The 23,435-nt window shown below is 36.3% G+C and overlaps 1 protein-coding gene across 1 annotated transcript in view; it reads left to right on the top strand.

Moving 5' to 3' along the window:
* IGFBP2 (insulin like growth factor binding protein 2) overlaps positions 1 to 23,435 on the top strand; it is an 86,819-nt gene that overhangs the window by 1,331 nt on the left and 62,053 nt on the right. The window lies entirely within an intron of this gene.

The following is a 23,435-nucleotide window of genomic DNA, read 5'->3' as shown; positions in this document are numbered from 1 at the left end:
ATAATACGATTGTGGGGTTACTGACTCAGAGAACACAATAGAAAGCACTATGGAAAACCAGTCTAAAACACATAGGAGACGTGCATGAAAGAATTGAAGAACAGGCACAGGAAATTAATGAGAAGATTATAATTGATACCAACATTTGGGAAGAATTTGGTTTTTAAAGCCAGGAGTAAATTAACTGAGAATTTAGATGTGTTGTTAAGTGTACAAATGGAAATAATTGAATGGTAAGAACTAAACAAAAATAATAAGGATTTGAAGAATATTGATATTAGGAAGTTGAGTTGTTGAAAGAATGGAAATTGGGGTTCTAATCTGAGTGTGCAGAGAAACAGGTGGACATAGATATTTTATCTGTAGCCCTCTGCAGAGTTACTGATACTATTCACTTGCTTAAAATATAGTATGTTTTTGGTGGGTATTTGGAGTTTTTCTTTTCTGCTGTGGGGTCCACTTTGTGAATACAGTTGTATGTGTGGATGCAGAATGAAATAGAATTTTCAACTATGTCATACTTGCTGGAAAATACATTAATCTATTTCAGAGAGGTCCTTTGTAAAAGGATGCAATGAATTGCACAAATGCTGCCAATCTTTTTCTTTTTTTTTTTGAGATGGTGGTTTATTGTGCCACTTTTAAAAACTATTCTCAAGAAACTTAAAGTTTGAAATTTTGAGATCAGAATTCTAAACTAGTTTCCAGTACTATCTGAAGGGTTCTTTTCCCTTGTAAGAGCATTAAAGGATAAAGCAACCCTTCTGGTAATATTAGAAACACTGATCCCAGAATTCTGATCCCTGAATTTCAAACTTTATTTTAAGTTTCTTAAGAGTAATTTGATAATTACTTTATAGTGTTTTAGTATCACTATATATTGATGTCAAAAACACTATATGCATCAGCATTAAGTAGATGCACTGAATCTTATATCCCCAGAGATACTGAAGAACATTTTTAATAGATTATGGAAAACACTCCATAAAATGATACTGTATATCCATGTCAAATTCAATTGCCTTGTGAACTGTCTTAGGACACAGTGTACATATTTAATTGTTTGTGATCTCCAAAATCCATTGTGACCAGAGGGTACTACAATTTACCATTTAAAGGCTTATCTTGACTTTCTTAGCTTAAAGCCTTTCAGCTCAAACAGTTAATTATAGTGAAATTAAAACTTACTCTGCCTGAGGTAAAGAAAGAAGAATGCTAGCCTGTATCTCAGCTAGGATTAGAAGAAACTGTCCTAAAACCACCCATCCCTAGTGGTATGTATATACAGCATTTCTTTCACAAAACATTTATTCTATGTAATTCTCAAATTGTTCTAAATTAGCCTTATAAATGTGTCATGTTCCTATGTCTCCATGATTAGTCAAAAGGAATTCCTTCTAAATTTAGTGGGAGTTAAATTTAGTCTTGTTCAGTATAAAGGATATAGTGAAAATTAGTCATACTAATTAGGGGACTTTCAAAAAGTCATGAGCTTCAGAAGATATACTAAAGTATATCTTCTAAAGCTCATACTTTTGAATGATTGAATGATAGAATGAAATGATTTGAATGATTGAATGAAATCATTCTTCTAATCAGTGTTTTATGGCAAATGTTATTTCATCAACATAGCTTCATAGGATTTTTACATAAGTATTTAAAAATACTTTTGTAATAGTAATTACTGGGAACACTTAATTTTTATGACATAACTTTGCATGTTTATTGTTCCTCTTTGTGTCAAGAGATGACTGACAAACACATACAACATAACTTTAATAGTATTGCATTGCTTAAAAGTACAAGCAGTGTAAGACACAGAGCTTTAAGCTCCTTCTTTCAAACTGGAGAGAAGTTAAATCAAATTTAATATAATCTGAATTGAACATAGTTTGGCAAGAGCACCCTCATCTGCCAAATCCAAGTGCTGATTTAAAACCTTAGGTATATTCAGAATAACACAATAGCAGAGTTAGAAGAGACCTTGGAAGTCTTCTAATCCAACCTTATGCATGCCATTTCAGACAAGTGGCTGTCCAGTCTCTTCTTAAAAGCGTCTAGTGATGGAGCACCCAAAACATCTGAAGGCAAGCCGTCCCACTGGTTAATTGTTTTCACTGTTAGAAAATGTCTCCTTAGTTCTATTTTGCTTCTCTTCTTGAGAAGTTCCCCGCCATTGTTTCTTGTCTTGCCTTCTGGTGCTTTGGAAAATAGTTTGACACTGCCCCCTCTTCTTTGTGGCAGCCCCTCAAATATTGGAACACTGCTATCATGTCCCCCCTAGTCCTTCTTTTCACTAGACTAGACAAACCCAATTCATTCATATGTTCTTCTTAGGTTTTAGCCTCCAAGCCCCTAATCATCTTTGATGCTCTTTTCTATGCTCTTTTCAGAGTCCCAACATTTTTTTTATATAATGAAGTGACCAAACTTGGATGCAGCATTCTAAGTGTGGTCTTACCAGGGTTTGATAAAGCAGTACTAAAACTTCACATGATCTTGTTTCTATCCCTCTGTTAATGCAACATAGGATTTATAGCTTCTGTAGTTTGCTGGCTCATATTTAAGGACTCCAAGGTCCCTATCACAGTTACTGCTATTGAGCCAGATTTCACCTAATCTTACCTGTACATTTGGTTTTTCTTGCCTAAGTGTAAAACCTTACTTTTCTCTACACTGAATTTCATTTTGTTAGATGGGGCTGAGTGTTCCAGTCTGTCGAAATCCATCTGGATCTTGAGCCTACAGTATATTCTGGTCTGTTAGCTATTCCTGCCAGTTTGGTGTTGTCTGCAAATTTGATGAGTTCCCCTTCTATTCCCTCATCCAAATAGCTTATGAAGATATTGAAGAGTACACATATAGCCTTACTGCTTAGATTCTCATGTTTAGGTTGAGTTTCAGAGTGGCTAGAATTGCCTCTAGACCCTTTACTTTTTCTTCCAGTAATTTATTTAGTTTACATTTACTACAGATGTTACATGTGGTGCATGTTTATTCCATGGATTCTTGATTATTTGAACTGTATAGAGAAAGTCTGGACGAGCCTTTTCTTAATTGAGGACTGGAATGCAATTCCTAAAATAAGGAGGGGGGAGTGGATTTTGTCCCTAATGAGAGTCAGGAAGGTAACAGGAGTCAAACAAGGAATAAGAGTGAATATGCTTCTGCTATGGGCTTTGGGGTTGTTTAATCTTTCACTAAAGCCTGTGCAGTTCAGTCAGACTTCATGTAGGAAGAAATGCAAACAATATGTGGCAAGAATAGATGTCATTTCTGATCTGATCGTAAAACAGGCTGTGAGTATTCTCCTGAATAGTAGAATATTTGTGGGAATCAAAATAAGGGTTCAAGTACAATTATGACCCTTGGGGTCAAGTTTTATAAAATTCTGAACAATTCATCTTGCTTCATAAAGGTACTTAATTAAAACTAGGCTAACTTCAACACTACCTAATTGGTATTTAATTGGACTTCTTGCTTCACTTCTATTAAGTCAACAAAGATGACATTCTCTTTACTGCTTCTATTCATGTCTATAGTCAAACACTACCAGCTGGTCTCAGTGTATTCTTCCAAATCCTCTGTGAAGTGACTTCGTGAATTTTATTCCAATTTTCCTTTAATAAGATAACTTTTAAATTGACCCCATTTCACAAAATATTGCAACTTTCTTCCTGTTGATATGAAAATATTCCCATTGTTCCTATTTCTAAGGTATGTCTTCATATTTTGATAAAAGTATACAATAATTCTTGTAAAGTTCATATTAAAGAAACTGCTGCAATTGTGTACATGGGCACTTAGTTCACTGTGCTTGAAAACCTTTAAGCATGCATTGGACAGCTGAGATACCTTTGACTGTCAGCGTTCTCATAAACATATTTGGTGGAATTGCTTAGCATTTGAAAAAGAAATGAGATACAGTATGGTAAACCTAAATCTCTTCCCCGAAAAAAAAAATCTTCTGCAAACTACCCTGGTATTTTTACATTGTTTTCCCCATTTTTATTCTCTTGGTCTTATTATGTTAACCTGATATAGTGCCTACTATACTTCAGTTCCGTGACCCGTCAAAACTGCGCTCGACTAAGCCGCGCCCGATTAAACCGCGTCGCTGATGTCATCAACAGGGCAACAACAGCCAGCATGGAGAAAGAAGGGCGCTTTAAATAGCGCTTTGAAAGCAAGCCGATTCAACTTAAGGTAAGGGTTAGGTTTAGGGTTAGGTTAAAGGTTAGGGTTAGGGTTAGGGTTAGGGTTAGGTTTAAGGTTAGGTTAAGGGTTAGGATTAGGATTAGGTTTAGGGGGGTTAGGTTTAGGTTTAGGGGTTAATTTTAGGTTTAGGGTTTACAGCGTGCTTCTGTCTCCGCGCTGTTGTCGCCCTGTTGATGACATCAGCTATGTAGTTTAGTCAGACACGGTTTAGTCGAGCGCGGTTTTGTGGTGGAACCCTTCAGTTCACTGTCAAGTTGTTTTGAATATCTGACAGAAGAAGCCTACATGATTGCATGCTACAACAAATCTGATGTTTGCAAAGTGTTTTGGGACATTGGCTTTATTATCTATAGTGTTAGTGAAAGTTTGTGTTTTATGACTTGATTTTTGCCACAGTTTTTTAAAACGTTGCCTAATAACCTGAATATCATTGGTCATTTAAGACTTTTCCAAGTAGATTGTTGGCTCATCTTTCTCATATCACACAGCCCATTTTACTTCCTCCTCCTTGGTTAGTTAGATTTCATTGAAGATTCAACACTAAATGTGACCATATGACCAAAGAGAGGGTGGGGGGCTTAGAATGGCCACTCCTTTTAAAGAACAAAATAATAATTTTGATAACTTAGAACTACTGAATTACTAATACACATCAAATATGTAATTTTATTTAGAAGTTATGTATTTCTCCTTTTTTATGAGTGATACATGTTGAAAAGCATTTAAATACTTAAAAACAGAATTGGACTTCTAATGTGACATCTGTTGTACAGCTTAGAAAGAGTGGCTACAGTGATCACCGCTCACTCTGTCCCTTTGGTCACAAACAAGAATGAGTTTATGTTCTGAGTAGGAATAATATCAGGGTCAGAAGTCTGAATTGATAGTTCATTTCGAGAGGAAACAATTATAGAATGCTAAGGAAAGATTACAGAGGTTTGTTCTTCATCCTCCTGTGAAATCAAGGTGGAAGATATATTTTTTGCAACCTTCAAACTCTTCTGGAATGAAGTGGTAGAAAAGTTGCGACCTTCTCTGGAATTTAGCCTTTGGCCTGATGCTACATTAGCTTTCAACTCAGAGGATTTTACAACTTTTGCTGATGTATACTCCAGTAATTGCAGTGCCCTGTTCCATCAGATTCATGTTAAAAAGCGTGTTTGGACTTGGACATGGTAAAATATTATTCATCTCTTTTAAAGCCGAATGATTTTTGAAGCAAGATGGAAAATCCCTGAGTTAAGCTTTGAGTATGAGTTAAATTGCAGTTTCATATTAAAATTAAAATGGGGTTACATTTAAAATGAATATTAGAATAACTTGTGTAAAGTCAATATCGTTTCTGCACAGAGTTACCCTGTGGTAAGATGGGTGGCCAATAAATTTTATGAATAAATTATAAATAAATAAATTTTGGATTTAGTATATGACACTTTACAAAAACCAATACAGTATCTTCTTATCTGATTATCATAACATAAAGCCCAGATATTTTAGGTCAAGTTTTTAAAACATCTGTCTGTTTAAATCAGGGGTCTTCAAACCTTTTGAACAGGGGCCCAATTCACAGTCCCTCACACTGTTGGGGGGGCTGGACCAGCTGGGTGGGCACGATAGGTGGTCATGTGACTGGTTGGACATGGCCAATTTAGCAGTCCATTTTGCCTTTGTCTTTACAGTGCTTGTTCAACCCAAGGAATCTATTTGTTCAACCCAAGGAATCTATTCCCCAAATGGAAAAAGAGCTCAAACTTTCTTGCCACTTGCCTAACTTCATTAAAACAGCAGCTTCATGTTCCTTAAAATAGGCTATTAAAAAAAGAATAAAACAAACAGGATTTCCTTCGAAATAACTCCTGATCATATGTTTCAGATGACCACACAATAAACCAGACTGAGAACTGCACCAATTAAGACTGCAACTAAAAACCCCAAGATGGGCATTGAGAGACATTGGAAGCAGGTGGAAGAAGGCGAGAATCAACACACACACACACACACACACACACACACACACACACACACACATATCAAATTAAAGAAGATGATGGTCCCTCAGACTGTTGGGGGCTGGACTATAGTTTGAAAAAAAAATGAACAAATTTCTATGAACACTGCACATATCTTTATTTGTAGTGCAAAAACATGTAATAATACATTTAAAATGAAGAACAATTTTAACCAATATAAATATACTACTAATTCAATGGGAAGTGAGGGCCTGCTTATTTGGGATTGCAGGGCTAAAGGTCTTTTAAGCCTGGAGGAGTTTCACAAACTGATTTGCTTTTGCCACACTTGTGCTTGTGTATATATACACATGAATATCTACCAAAATTGTTCAGTAACCAATTTGGTGGATGTACTTTATATATGGGAAGAATCAAAGCAGTGGGTGAATTCTCCTTCAGGCATTATACTGCGGTTGCATTTGAATTAGTGTTAGCCAATTTCAGCTGATTTTGAAAAAGCTAGGAGAGACATGTCACCCACCCACTTACTTACTTACTTTTAAAGTGCGCCTTTAAAAGCAGCCCCTTCCCTACTCATCCACAGGCCCAGGATTACATGTCTGTGAAAAACATCTGAAAGGCTGTTTTTAAAGTGTTTTTAATTACTTTTAATGACTTTTAAAGTACTACTTTACAAGCTGACAGCTGCTTTGCAAGCCAATACCACCCCCACTCCTACTCACCCACCGGCCCTGGATCATATAGCTGTGAAAAACATCTGAAAGGCTGTTTTTAAAGCACTTTTAAAGACTTTTAACACACTACTTTACAAGGTGGCAGCTGCTTTTCATCCCACCACTCCATTTTCATTGGCGGCCATATCCGGTCCGTGGGCTGTAGTTTGAGGATGCCTGGTTTAAATAATAGCTGGAATTTTGACATCTTTTTATTTTTAAGACAAACGTACTTCCAATTCTTTATTTGTAATTTTTTTGGTAAAAAGTTTTTTATTTTTCCTTTCAAATTCATTATATCTTAGATATACATTCTTATAATTGTTATGATAGTCAATCCATATCATTTTTCTACCTGTATATTTACATTTTAATATTTTCTTATTTCTCCTCCCCTGTATTTATCATGTGTCATCTGAGATATTTATTTCACGTTTTGTTCCTTTTTCTTTCTATTTATACCTTTTTTCAAACCACTCGTAAAATCACCCCCATGCGCTATAGCACACTGATTCCTCTTTGCCCTTTATTCTCAATGTCAACCTGTTCATTTCTAATATCTTCTTTATTACTTCCCATTCCAATGGGTTTTTGTTTGCTTTCCAGTTTTGTGCAAATACAATTCTGGCTGCTGTTATTATTTGTACAATTAAATATGAATCTTTTTTACTGTATTTCTCTGGTAGAATACCCAATAAAAATATCTCTGGCTTAAACTCTACAAGTTTATGTATCATTTTCTCTAACCATGTTTGTATTTTAACCTAATAGCTTTTTGCATCCCTACACGTCCACCACATATGATAGTACATTCCTGGCAATTGGTGACATTTCCAACATTTAGCTGATTTATCCTTAAACACATTTGCTAATCTTTCAGGTGTCATGTGCCATCTATAAAACATTTTATATAAATTCTCTCTATATGCTGTCGCCATTGTCAGATTTTAATACCTTTCCTATAGTTGTTGCCATTTTTCTAGTTCTATTATATATCTATTGTATATCCAAAGTTTTTTGCCCATCTTATCATTGTTTTTGATCATTTTTTCATCTGTTCCCATGAGTATCCTACCTAATTCTGAGTTTTTCATATTAAAACCATACTCTTTGACATCTTTCTCATATCTTGTTTGTATTTGCATTTGTTTAAACCAGTGATAGTCAACCTGGTCCCTACCGCCCACTAGTAGGCGTTTCAGCTTTCATGGTGGGCAGTAGGGGTTTGCTGTAACTCTGCTTTATAAATTTTATAAAGTAAAGTTACTTCCCTACTTTATAAATCACCATTAATATGGAACCAGTGTGGGGTTAGAAAATTTTACTACTAACAGAGATACAAAAGTGGGTGGTAGGTATAAAAAGGTTGACTACCCCTGGTTTAAACCATACTATATCAATCCCTTGTTCTTCTAATTCTTTCTTCTGTTTTAGTTCTCCCTGCGCTGTTAATATATCTTTGTACCTAATAACCTTTTTCATACTACTAATATTCGGATGTGCCAGAACCTCTACCGTTGAGAGCCACATTGGTATTTCCATATAGTGTTTTTGTTTTACTTTTTCCCATACTGCATATAAACCATTTCTTACATAGTGTCTATGAAAGTAACCATGTATTCTATTTTTCCCACACCACAAAAATGTGTGCAGTTGCATAGCGTGTCCCTCCAAGGATAGTTACCTTGCATTCCTTAGTAATATCCATTCTTTTATCCACGTTAGAGCTTATTTGTAATTGTATGTCCCTGATAGCTGTCTAATAGATAAAACTGCACTCAGTGAGTCTCAGCTTCAGTACACTTTATTTCTCTTATGCCAATTAGAATATTAGATGTAGCAGAATGACAGCTGTAGCCACAAATATGCAGACCATTGATAATCTGAATATAAACAGTTCCCATAGCAGTTCCAATATATAATTGGGCAATTGTAAGGAGAATATTTGCAGGAGTACCACCATGACATATACATTCACTCTTGCACTGATGGCATTTCTACACTGATATGCATTTTTGAATCAGCATCTTTTATCACCTTTTGCTGATTTGTCTGCAATGACTATAGCAAGATGGAGATATATTGGAACTGCTTTCTCCCAGATAACATTTCATTTAAAGTATAATAGTGCATGGAGCCTCTATTTTAAAAATATTGGCTATAGCATCATTTCCAATATCATTACATTTATTTAATGATAATATTTTAGGTGGCCCACAGCTTGCCTTCAGAGCTTGTAGGTACTATGCCACCAGATACCTGGGTCATATTATCATATGTGGTGGACATGCTTAAAAGCCAAAAGATATTGGACAAAAATACACATGTGGCTGGAAAAACTGACAAAACAGCATATTGACTTAAAGCCAGAGATATTCCTGTTGCAGTGATGTGCATTTCCACAAAATTGGAAAAGTGAAGAGATACCAACAGAGGAGAATGTGATTAGAAAAATATCAGAATGTGCATAAATGAATAGATTAACGCTTGCAATTAAGGAGAAAGAACAAACTGAATATTATACAACATGGGACCTAGTTTATCAATGGTTAATAACAAAAAAATCATCTGTTTCATTGCCAGATTTCAGTGATATGAGCTAGGCTTCCACTGGTTTAGGACGTTTATAGTAGTTTTTTAAACAGTAGAAATGTGAAAGATTTCCTTCCCAGAAGCCTTCAATACCCGCTGCTGAACGTAGAAGATAAAATCATACTTCTACAATTTTGTCATTTTCTGCTGAATTTCTATAGCATAACCTTGGAGTGCTGAAATGTGGTAAATGTCGTATTGGAGACTACATGTCTTGCTTGCTCGTCTCTTGCATCTGCCTAATGCATCTGATCATTTCATTTAAAATACCTCTACAAGTAGCATTAGCATAAAGTAGCCTGTAGTGTGAAGAGGAAGAGAAAAGAAATAAGATCTAGAAATGATTGACATGTGATTGCAAAAGATTATTCCTGCAGGAATGCATCTCTGGAAGAGAAGAAACGTTCATCCTTACCTATAAGATTTTCTATTGACTTCTAATTTCTTATTGACCTAAAATATTTCATATTCCACATCTTCAGCCCTCTAAACATCTCAGCTACCACAAGAAGATAAAAAAGCCTTCTTTCTCCAACTGAGTTCAATAGCAGACACATTCATGCATGGCATCACTTTACTTTTGTGATACTTTCAAGATAAAGACCATTTTTCTGGCATTGGTAAGAGCAGGACAAGCACTAAGAAAAAGATAGAGCAAGCTTTTAAGGACTTTTTATAGCACTAAAAAATTTTCTAGACTTCTGGGGGAGGAGCCTGTCGCCAACGGGAGCTCAACGGAGCTCCTCTCAGAGATCTGGTCTGTATATCTAAATAAGATCAAAGATATCACCCCTTTTTGGCAAGAAAGGGGCAGGGAGAAGCCCAGTGGCTAGGGTCTATTCGTAGCTCACAGCCTTCTTCCTTTTTTTTGGCTGTGGACGGAGATTAGATCCAGCGTTAGCTGAGCCCTTATCTCCAGCCAGTTCTTCTCAGCTGCCTTTTTTGCAGCCCTAGACAGGAGACTCCCCCCTCAGGACAAAGCAAAGTTGTTTGAAGTTATGATTAATACGAGCGGGTCCCACCCCTGAGAGGTTTTACTTTTATTACTATCTTAAACACCAGCCTCGTTTGTCCTAGAGGCTTCTTTGTTTAAACGCATTACAAAATGGCGATTTGTAATGGGAAGGCATTTGCAATAAGAGTCAGAGGATTGCGTGAAAAGGAGCGAGAGAATTTGAAACAGACTTTTGTTGAGGCCTTCAGCCATGCGGTGGGAAGTCCGGGATTTAATTTTGATTGGCAGATTCGGAAAATCTATCGGCAGAATTCGTTGGTAGCAGAACAGCGACAGCTCCCGAGGGACATAATCATATATTTCTCCACAAAAGAATCCAGAAATGCGATCATACAAAAGTTTTACAACAATAGGTTGCGAGTTGATGGGCAGGATTTGATTGTCTTCAAAGAAATACCATCCCAGATGTTAAAAGCAAGAAGAGACTATACTTTTCTAACTGAAGAGCTTAGAAAACACCAGATTCAGTATAAATGGGAATCACCAGCTGGCATCACGGTCACATTTGAGAATCAAAGATTTCGTCTCAATTCTGTTTCGGAAGCTCAAGATTTCTACTATAAGACTTTGAAGGCGGGACTTCCTGACTCACTCGGAAAAGAGGAAAGACAAGGCGGAGGGGAAGGCAAGCAGCAGACCACATGGCTGCAAGACGGAGGGTGTAGCTCTCCCCCTCCTGGAGAAGCAGAAGAGCGGAGATCGAGGATTTAGCTATGTCTTCAAAATATTTGTTTGGTTTAAGATACGGTAATCCTGTTTAGACCCAACAATTTGCAAGATATTCAGTCTCTAGACTACGATGTTTTCCTGTTAGACATTTCAAAATATTTCTCAAAGTTGTGGATTGAATGGGGGTTTGCGATCTCTCTCCGGTTGAAAAAGCGGAATTGGATACTGGTGGTGTGATATTGGGACTGAATTACGTGGAGCGGATGTTGAACACATTTCACGGGACTTATATGTTTGAACTTTAACTTAAATTGTTCAGGACTTTAAAGTGAAGAGAGTGGAGATGGTAATTTTACTGAATTTTGGTTTGGGAGGAAGGGAGCCGGGTAACGCGGGGTAGGTGGAGGGGTAGCGAAAGCTTGATCAGATTACTTTGAGTTAAAAGGCAAACTGACTCTTGTGTAAATTATTATTCGAAAATAAGGTTAAGAAAGATTAGTTGGAGTGACTACAGGAAGTTGTGGTAAATATCAGAGAAGCAAGGGATGAGGGTAAAATTCATGCGGAATAATCTACGTTGTTTAAACTCTATTAGAAGGGAAAGCTTGGTGAGATTATCTCGAGACAGAATGTAAACTGATTCTTGGGTAAATTATTATTTGAATAGGTGGAATGATCCACGCTGTTTAAATCCTACTAGAAAGGAAAGTTTGGTGAGATCATTTTGAGCTAGATCGAAAACTGATGTCTGCATAAATTTGCATAAATTTTTATTTGAATATAAGGTTAAGGAAGATGAACTGGGGAGTCTACAGGAAGTTCGGGTAAATAACAAAGAAGCAAGAGACGAGAATAAAATATATATAGAATGATTTATACTGCTTAAACATTAATAAAGATGGGGGGCTGAGCTTAATACAAAGAGTTTTTTCTTTTTTCTTTTTTCTTTTTTTTTCTTTTCTTTTCCTTTTTATAATTTGTAATTTTTTGTATCAATTTTTTTTCTTATATTACTTTTATTTTTAATTCATAGGATCACAAGATACTTTAGAAGGGGTTTGACAGAGGACAATGCCAGGTGTGGGCCCTGGGAAGTCGGGGGGGACTAGGGAGGGGGACCTATGGGGGGTGGGTGGGTGGGTGGTAATATAGTTTCAATAAGAAGAAGAATGCACTTGTATACGGTTGTCTTTTCTTTTTTTTCTTTCTTTATATTTTTTTCCTTGTTTTTTTTTCTCTTTCTCTTTTTATCATATTTTGTTTCCTATTTTCTATCTTTATAGTTCAATATTAATAAATAAGAGTTGAATAAAGGAATACACCAAGGGGAGAGGTAGAAGGAAAGAAGAGGGAGGAGCAAGGAGGGAGTGAGAGGGGAATGTAAGGAGGGTGTAAGAAGGAAGGTTTGAGGGGAAAGGGAAGTAGGAAAGGGGAGTGTTAGAGGGAGGAAAGGAAAGTTGGAGGGGGAAGATGGGGTGTATGGAGGTTGGAAGTGTCAGGTGGGGTTTTGTCTTATGCTGAATGATGATGAATCGTGTTTTCTTTTTTATTTTTTATTTTATTTTATTTCTTTTCTTATAGCAAATATCCAGTATATAAGTGATTGTAAAATTGAATGTGAAAATGAATAAAATATATTTTAAAAAATAAAAAAAAAAATATTTCTAAATATTTTAATATTTTCCATTTATTTAAACTAAATTTAGATGCTAAATAACACGTGTAACTAACTTAAATCCCTTTGGTTGAATTATCATTATTGTTCCAGCCTTTTGAGTAGATTAATCAAATGGGGATGTATGGGCAAATAAAGATAGCCACGCTTTATGTATAGCACCGTTGGTTCTGGGTTGCACTGCAGTTTGGTTCATAGTGTATATTGAAAAAAAATCTCTTGGGGTAAATAAACTTGAACTCCACAATCTGCAGTTGAGTCAAAGAAGATCCCTAAAACTAAAAGATCTAGCTAATTATTTTAATTTCTATAGTGTATCATTAGCTGTACTGATTCTCAATCAATTCTTGAACTGAATATATATTTAAGCCTACTGAAGCCAAAAATAAATTATATACCTGAGATACATCCTCCCATGTATATCCTCCTCAATCTTTATGTGCCCTCTTGATGTTTGTTTTTTTAACTTGGGAAATAATTTATGCTATAAACTATACAACATTTACATGTTATATGAACATGATATGGTCTCCTGGTCAAAATCATGACTGACTAAGTTGTTTTAAGATTGTCTCATTTATTTGATAGACTTAACATCCTACTTTTCCCCCCTGTGGAAACTCAAGAGAGTTTACAGCTGCTATTCCTTTTTGGTCCAGATTCCGATCAAAGTAACATTTGATGAAAGCAAAGTTCCTTTGAATTTATTCTCTATTTAATTTGAGAAGTATATGATTCCTAGACTATGTCAATATTAGAACTGAAACTATCTGAGTCTTTTTTCCCTGCACAGTGTAGCCTATCTCCAGAGCTCAAGGAAGTTTCACATTCTATGAAGTACATGGCAATCCACCCACATCCCATCTCCTCCTCCTCAAAGAATGTGCTCACACCTTGCTCTATTTAATTGTCTTTCCACTCTTCATCTCCATCTGGTGCCTTTCCATTCCAAGTCTGGCATAGGGCCACTTAGAAACAAAAAGGCAAGTCATCATAACAGGAAAGGAAGTTTAAAAAAACAGCTTTTAGCCCACTCAAATTGCCCTTATAAAAATCATGCATCCTAGACAACTCTTAAATCTCACCTTGACCAGATTTTCAGATTGGTAAAGAGGGACACCTTTGACCGGAGGGGAGGGAGGGGCTTGATTAAAAATTTTATACGGAGCAACAAAAATTTTCATACAACGCAAAAATAGTATTGTAATATTTTTTTTTATTTCAACATAACTACAATTTACAAATATAAATTGTAACTCTTGCCAAACATCAAGATTTTGATTGCGTGACCATAAGGATGCTGCAACGGTCGCTAAGTGTGAAAATGGTCGCTAAGTGTGAAAAATGGTCATCAGTCACTTTTTTCAATGCCATTGTAACTTTGGTCACTATACCACCTTTCTTGCCACAGCTTTTAAGTGAATAACTGCAGCTGATAAGTTAGTAACATAACTGAATCTGGTTTCCACATTTGACTTTGTCAAAAGGCAATTAAAATGACCCCAGGACACTGAAACCATCATAAATATGAATCTGTTGCCAAACATCAAAATTTTGATCGCATGACTATGAGGATGCTGCAACGGTCGCTAAGTGTGAAAATGGTCACTAAGTTTGAAAAATGGTCATCAGTCACTTTTTTCAATGCTATTGTAACTTTGATCACTATACCACCTTTCTTGCCACAGTTCTTAAGTGAATAACTGCAGCTGATAAGTTAGTAGCATAAGTGAATCTGTTTTCCCCATTTGACTTTGTCAAAAGGTGATTATATGACCCCAGGACACTAAAGCCATCATAAATACAAATCTGTTGCCAAACATCCAAATTTTGATCGTGTGACCATGAGGATGCTGCAATGGTCGCTAAGTGTGCAAATGGTCGCTAAGTGTGAAAAATGGTCATCAGTCACTTTTTTCAATGCCATTGTAACCTTGGTCACTAAATGAACTGTTTGAAAGCTAAGGCTAGCTCGCATTATAATGCCTTATGCTAGCTTACATTTTCAAGAGAGAGAAGCTAAACTCCTTATTAGAATTGAAATAGAAATGAATAGAGTAGAGTAGAGTAGAACGCCCCCTTTAAAAAAAGTAAGTTTTTTTTAAAATGACTCAATGCAGCCAAGTTCATTATATGGCATCATGCAAGCCTTGTCACATCTTATTATGCCATCATCGCTAAATCTCTTTAGAAAGTCTACATGAATATAGTTTGTAAATCCCCCTATATTGCTCCTTTCCCATGACTCCTGACACTGGCAAGTAGACTGCCCTTGCCCACAGAAGCTCAAGAGGAGAAAATTGGATAAAGCACACCTTAGTCATGCTGGATGAAAATTTAAATTTCTAACTTGCCTCCTTTTGGGGGGGGGGGCATCAAGGCTGCCCAGAAAGACCAGCAGAATAATAATTTTTTAAAAAAGAGATAGACTTAATATGATAAATAGAGAAATGTGTAGAGAAATGTAAAGAATGAAGAGGGATGGGTGAGTTTTTAAGAGTCTGGGGCTGCAAAACGGGGGTTATTAATCTGTCTGTGTGTGTGTGTGTGTGTGTGTGTGTGTGCAGCCTTCATTCCTGCTCACTTCACATTGGATGCACAAAAAGAGCAGTCAAAATGTGTGTGTGTGTGTGTGTGTACGATTTTTACCAGCAACAAAAGGAGAATTGCTAGTAGAGTCTTTTATTTGCAGCTGTTAAGTGAGAGATCACAAGGTAGGAAAGGGATAGATTAAAAAAATAAGAGGGGATCGTACGCCCCCACCCCACCCACTCCCAACCCCATCCGACAGAAGGAGACAAGAGAAGAGCAGTGGAGAGAAGGAAACCTCCTCCATCACCCCCACCTCTTCCAAATTATACACACAGACACTGCCCTCCCCATCCTGCAGCCCCAATTCCAGCTGCCACAATTCAAGCTCCCAGATCTCTCTCTCTTTTTTTCCTCCACTCATCCCCCCCCTCAACCAAACAAACGAGCAAAGGAAATTCAAGAAAAGCAACTTTTAAATAAATAAATAAATAAATAAATAAATAAATAAATAAATAAATAAATGAAATCCAAGGCATGGGAGGAAAATCCCCTTTCCCCTAATTCCCCCTCCCCTCCCCCATCCTGCCTCCCGATCCATTTGGGGTGGATTTCTTTATTTGCAATAAATCCTGGGGTTTTTCCCCCTTTTTTTTAAAGGAAGGAAAATGACAGATCTTCTCCCTCCCTCCCGCCCCCCCCTCCTCACCAAAGGAGACCGGAGAAAAGCAACCAAATCAAAAGGAAGGGAGATATGATCGTCTTTGGAAGAGCAGGAGGGGAGGGAGGGCTGCAAGCAAGCCGAGCAGAGGGAGGGAAACCACTGCCCTCTAAAGGCCACATCGGGAACGACACTTCAGAGAAATAAAAAAAAAATTAACGGCGTCTTTTTTAAATCAGGACTTTTTGAACACGCAGCAGGACACAGGACAAATTTTGAAAAAGCGGGACGTCTGGTCACCTTACTTATGTATCATATTTATATGGCTGTCCATCTCCTAAGAGCATGGCTCTTAGTGTACAGCAGTGTACAGCAGAGAATTAAAAAGAAAAATAAATATATAAAAAGTCATCATTAAAACTAAAAAAACACCTATTAAAAATACATGAGCAAAGAGGATGATGTGAGCCTAGTAAGGGAGTCATTGCAGGATCTCCCCAGTCCCCTAGGAAATAAGCAGATTTTAGGGGACTTGTGGAATGTGGGAAGAAATAGGGTTAGCCTCATCTCCAGGGTGAGAAAAGATTCCATAATGTAGGCATCTCAGCTTAGAATAAGGTGACCAGATGTCCCAATTTTGGCGGGACAGTCACGATTTCTAACAATTTGTCCTGTGTCCCAGGGCGCTTTAAAAAAGTCCCAATTTTCTGGCTTCATGTTGAAAGCCCAGTGGATTTGCTTAAGAAATCCTAACGGGGGCAAGACAAAAGACACTCTGTCTAACCTCTCTCTCTGTCCCAGTACTTTCATTGAAGATATTAAAATGTTAAAGCAAGAAAACGGAACACCCCCCCCCCGCTCCTTTTAGTTTTACTTACTTTTATAAGAAAAGATGACCCAGTACCATAGAGCTCCAGGAAATACTTTGGCTAGAGAAGTAGTGACTGTTCCTTCCTGGATTTCCCGGAGGGTAGGGGCACGGAGGTTGGAGGTCGGCTCGTGTGGCAAGGTTTCTTTGAAAAATATTTCCCTGGGACTAATTTCACCATTTTAATTTGCTCAGTTCTTTGTATTAACATCTACATCATTCTGGATTGACTTGGAGTGCCTGCCTGTTGGTAAGTCAGCTGGGTTTTTTTCTTTTATTTTTTTAATGTATTTTAAAATAATATTTTATTTATTGTGCATAGGGTTTTTTAAAATAGTTTTATTCTGTGTGGATTCTTTTTTTAAATTGTCTTAGACTATTTAAAAAAAGATTATATCCAAAATAAATTGAAGTGAAACCATTTTTAAAAATTCTATGCACAATACTTTGAAATATATTGTGCATAGAATTTTTAAAAATAGTTTTACTTCAATTTATTCTGTGTGGAATAGTTTGAAATGTTTTACTTCAATTTATTCTGTGTGGATTCTTTTTTTAAATTGTCTTAGACTATTTAAAAAAAGATTCTATCCAAAATACAAAATACCAGCTGCAGTTATTCACTTAAGAACTGTGGCAAGAGTTACAATGGCATTGAAAAAAGTGACTGATGACCATTTTTACACTTAGTGACCATTTTCACACTTAGCGACCGTTGCAGCATCCTCATGGTCACGCAATCAAAATTTTGATGTTTGGCAACAGTTACAATTTATATTTGTAAATTGTAGTTATGTTGAAATTAAAAAAAATATTACAATACTATTTTTGCGTTGTATGAAAATTTTTGTTGCTCCATATAAAATTTTTAATCAACCCCCCCCCCCGGTCAAAGGTGTCCCTCTTTACCAATCTGAAAATATGGTCACCTTAGCTTAGAAGGCCCATTTCCTGGGACCCACCAATTGCAATTCCCAATTAGATGGAATCTGCAACATGTCTTCTCTGCCATATCTGGTGCGACAAGCAAATATAATTGGGGAGAGGTGGTCGTCCAAGATAACTTGACCCCATGCCATGAACAGCTTGAAAGGTCAAACCAGCACCTTCAATTGTATCCAAAAGCACAATGACAACCAATGCATGTTGTAGAGCAGATGTAATGTGTGCCACATAACTGCATTTTGCATCAGCTGAAGCTTCTGAATATTCTTCAAGAGCAATTCCAGCAGAGCACATTACAGAAATCTAACATTTTTATTCTTTCTAGCTTCAGCCAATCATCTTTGATACGTGCTGTTGGTGAAGGTTTTGAGATCCTTGCTCCCACTTCATGTGAGAATGAAATATGCAAGTGTACAAACACATACATACATACCTAATAAATAGATTTACTATTTAATAAATTGAATGGATTAAAATCTAATAAATTTTAAAATAGTGAAATTCTGTTTCTATTATGTTAATAGATTTTTTTGAAGATAGACCTATGGCATTATGTGAAGTGTATATTTCTACAGATAAGTCTTCAATTCATGCTGTCTTTCTGAAACACTTCTATGATATTTTTTCTTGCTTTTGTTTGCTTTTACCTGCATGTTGCCAATCTCTACATACTACTTACTTTAATAATTATAGGCAGCCCTTGTTAGATTTACATGCCATAGTCACCCATAGTCATATTGAAAGCTAGTACCATGACATAGTGCATGGAAAAGTAAACCATTTACATACTTTCTGATCAACTTTTCCTGCAAAGGGTTGGGTGTTTTTTCCTCCTGAATCTGAACCAGATAAAAACATATAACAGCAAATTATATGGTTTTTTATTTTTTTATTTGGTGTTCACTAGGATATAGATAAATAGTAATAATAATATTAAAGAAATAGAACCAAATATAGAAGAATATGTAATAAACTACTTAGATAGTTCCGTTTACTTCATGTTCAGGAAGATTACCATAAGAAACAAATCACATGTTCCTGCGCACATTTAATTAAAATATTTTTTCTGGTATGCTGTGCACATTCCCCTACAGGTCTAATTATTTAGATGATTTTTACATTCAAGATGATTAGGAACCAAAAATACCCAACTTGTATATGTCTGTTGTTAATGACGGATGTATTTTATGTGGCTATGCAGTGTTTCAGATTTGATTCAGAAGAGGAATTCTGGAATGCATAGAAGGATAGGGACTTCCATTTCCAAGACAGTGAAGGTGGGGAACTTCATGATCCTATTTTAATAATTGCACTCATAATTGCACTCCTATTTTAATAAATGCACTCATTTTAAGCACTGGAGAGCAGGAATCCTGAAGTTGTTTGTCAATAGCTAGCATTTGGAAATAAATCTGTGCAACCTACTCCAGTCCAAATCTTCCCTTTTCCATAGGTTTGTAGTTACATATGTTGCATTTTATATTGATTTCCAAGTTTGCATCTAAAATATTTGTTTCTAGATACAGAGTTAATGGCTAATGTGTTTGTGAATGTTGCCATCTTGGCGAGACAGTTATTAAATTTTCATTGACCAAAACTTAGCTTTCAGTCTGCCTCTTAACTCATAATGCATGTTAATCAGCTTTGTTCTTAGAGCCATAGAAATAGGAAGGACTCCAACATCATCAAGTATAGCCCCCTGTTCAGTGCAAGCATTCAAAATAAAGTATCATAGACAGATAGCTGTTCAGCCTCTGTTGTATCCAAATAAAAGGGGCCTACTACCCTTCTAGAGGGACACAGTAGCTCAGTGGCCCATTATCAACTGGTTTATTTATATATCATCTTATGAAAGGACATGGTGGCTCAGTGGCTAAGACACTGAGTTTGTCAATTAGAAAGGTCAGCAGTTCAGCGGTTCGAATCCCTAGTGCTGTGTAACGGAGTGAACTCCCGTTACTTGTCACAGCTTCTGCCAACCTAGCAGTTCGAAACCATGTAAAAATGCAAGTAGAAAAATAATGGTGGGAAGGTAACAGTGTTCCATGTGTCTTTGGCATTTAGTCATGCTGGCCGCATGGCCACAGAGACATCTTCAGACAGCACTGGCTCTTCGGCTTTAAAATGGAGATGAGCACCACCCCCTAGAGTTGGGAACAACTAGCACACATATGTGCGAAGGGAACCTTTACCTTTACTGTACTACCCCTCTAGCTGTTGTACTTCCATTGAATTGTTAGAAAGTTTTTTTCCTAACATTCAATAGGAATGTGCTGTCTTATAAGTTTATGTCATTATTCCATATCAATCAGTCAATCAGTTTATTACAATCTTAGACCAAAGACCAGAACAAATAAAAATGTTCAGTAAATACACAATTAGAAATTCTAATATAAAATAATAAATAACAACTAAAATCTATAATAAAAATCCAGTCTGTCATTACATATGGCCTAATTATACTAAATTTACAATCCAGAAACTCTGTGGACTATAATAGGTTCAACACTAAAAGGGAAAAGACTAAGCAGCACAAAGAGTTTGCCACATTTGTTATATAACGTAACTATAGTGGAGACATTATTCCATATTCTGCACTATGGAATGAAAGAGAAAAGGTCTTAATCTTTTTTCTGTGTGACTTTCCATACAGGTATTTGAAGATTGCTCTATCACCCCTTCCATTTTCTTTTCTTTCTCAAGCAATAGCACTAAGACTTATATACCGCTTCACAGTGCTTTTATAGCCCTCTCTAAGCGGTTTTACAGAGTCAGCATATTGCCCCCAACAATCTGGGTCCTTATTTTACCCACTTTGGAAGGATGGAAGACTGAGTCAACCTTGAGCTGGTGAGACTCGAACTGTCAAACTGCTGGCAGCTGTTCATCAGCAGAAGTAGCCTGCAGTACTGCATTCTAACCACTACACCACTGCAACTCAAGGCTAAACCTATCCAGATTCTTAAAATTCTTTGATATTTTCTTAGCTATCTTTGGACCTGTTTCTCTGAATACTTCTTAAAGCAAGGTGCCCAAAGCTGAATGCAGTGTTGCACTTGAAGTTTAACCAAAGCTGAATAAAGTGGAATGATTCTTTTTCATAATTTAGAAGTTATACTTCTGTGGATGCAGTCTAGAATTTCATTTGTTTTGTTTACAGTCTCTCTATTGATGTGATTGACAAATATTCAGTTTTCCTTCAATTATTTTCCAAGGTCCTATGAATTCAAATACTATTCCCAAGACATTTATTTCTATTTCTATTATGCTTACTATTTCTGCACATTTGATTTCTCCTCCTTTGTGAAGAATTTTGTAGTTGCCATTTTTTAATTATGTTTACTTTCTGCTCAATTCTGTAAACTGCCATTATCACTTTAAAATGTATGCCTGTCTTCTAGAGTTTTAGCTTTTCTGTGATTTTTATATCATCTATTTGTTTCATCAGTTATTAATTAAATATTGAAGAGTAGGGACCAAAGTCAGATTCTCGTGGCACTCCATTTAATATTAGTTCAGTTCAGTTCCATAGATAAACATTCTCTGGGTAAGATCTTCAAGCCAGATGTTTATTTGTTTGTCAACTCATGCTTAAATAATTTACTGAACAATATGTCATGGGGTACTTTGTTAAATGTTTTGCTGCAGTCAAGAAGAGTAATGTATTTGGCATTCTCCCAATCTATTAAAGAAGTTGTCCATTTAAAAAAGGCTTAAGATTAGACTGGCATGATATGTCCTTCACAAATCCATGTTAATGTTGGTAACTTTTGCATTATTTTCAAGGCACTTACAAAGGTATAAAATCTTTCCAGCCATTAATGCTAATGTACAGTTCATGAGATCTTAGTTTTGCCTCTGTTTGATACTACCATAGGAACAGCATAGGTCAAGGATAGGTGAACCTTTTATGCCTTCCTCCACTCTCTGAAAGAGAAAAGTTACAAGACAAGACTGGAATTTCCTGGAAGGACCATACTTGGCAGAATAGGCTCCGAACATATGTCAGAATAATTAAAATGTCCTATCCCTATGTGCTTCTTTGAAAGACCTATAGTTTACTTTTGAAAGACATTATTCATGAATTTCCTCTGTTTGGGAAAATGATGATAGAGGAACAGCATTATGTTTATTTGTACTTCCATATAATGTAACCTAGAATATAGTGTTACCAAGTTCTTTCATTTGAATTTCAGAGCAAGAATGGATATTTTTGACAGGCATCTCAACACTTTGATTTTTCTGCTCCTTTTGAATAAATACTTCAGTTATTCCAATTATGGAAGACTTCCAGATATGTGTTATACATATTGTTATATGTTATACATGTTAAATTATATTTGCTGTTCTGTAACTAGAAGCACAGACTCATTTTTACATATATTGTGAGCATTGGTGTATAAACAGTTAAGTTTGTACAGTGTTATTCGGAAGTGATCTCACAAGTCATGCAGTCTAGCTCCTTGTTTGTTGCAAGACCCAGTACAATCTATTCTAGCCTCTGTCTGAAGACTTCTAACCAAGGAGAACTCACCACTTACTGTGGCAGCCTGTTCTTAAAGTGAGGAAGGTCCTTATGTCTAATTTGAGCTTGCTTTCTTACAGGTTCAACCCATTCATTTTGACACTGTCTTCTGGGGCAATAGAAATTAAATCTAACTCCTCTTATTTTGGCAACTTTTCAGAGAGTTGTAGATTACTATCATATCTCTCTTTGGCTGTTTCTTCTGTAAGCTAAATATTCACAGATTCTTTCATGGTTTCCTGGATCCTTCAACTTTGTGGTAACCCACTTCTGAACCTGTTGTAATTTGTCACTGACACACAGTTTTCCAATTTCAGTCTGACCAAGCTGAGTACAACTGAACAATTGGATAGAACAGAATATGATAGACAATTTTTATTGTAAATCTCCCAGAGTCCTTTAGATGAGACAGGTGGTGTAAACAATAGTAGATAGAAGAGATAGATAGATGGGTGGATGGGTGGATGGATGGATGGATGGATGGAAGGAAGGAAGGAAGGAAGGAAGGAAGGAAGGAAGGAAGGAAGGAACGGGCAGACACAGAGAGACACTCATGATCTGGACTCCTGATTAAGTACCCTAAGACAGCATTTTCCACTTCAGCAGTTACATCACCAAGTTCTTTATAAGCAAATGCTATTTCTGATTTAACTGTGTAATTTATGTGGACCTGTTTCAGCAGTACTCCAACTTTATATAATGCACAAGTATAACATTTCTTGATGTTAAGTTAGCAGCAGAGTTTTAAAAAGTGTTTTTTAAAGGAATAATTTGTGAATCCCTCATCTTGTCCAATTGAATGATATGATTCTACTGGATTTATAAGAAAACAATATTTGTTTAATGCATAACTGTCTCGTTAGTGGGCTAGATTCAGCTATACTTTGAATAGATTCATAAATAGCTTAAGTCCATCAGATTTCAATAGGTTAATTTTAGACATGATAAAATCTTTATCCAACCTACTGTTTTCTGTACTTGTTAATACGGTAATAAATTAAAATTTCCCATATATTTAACACTATCTTACTCTTCTCAAACAATTGCTAAAT

The sequence above is a fragment of the Thamnophis elegans genome, chromosome 1, assembly GCF_009769535.1.
Source record: "Thamnophis elegans isolate rThaEle1 chromosome 1, rThaEle1.pri, whole genome shotgun sequence".
Classification (NCBI taxonomy): Eukaryota; Metazoa; Chordata; class Lepidosauria; order Squamata; family Colubridae; genus Thamnophis; species Thamnophis elegans.
Note: the sequence above shows the minus strand (reverse complement) of the source record. Positions and strands in the feature narration are given on the sequence as shown.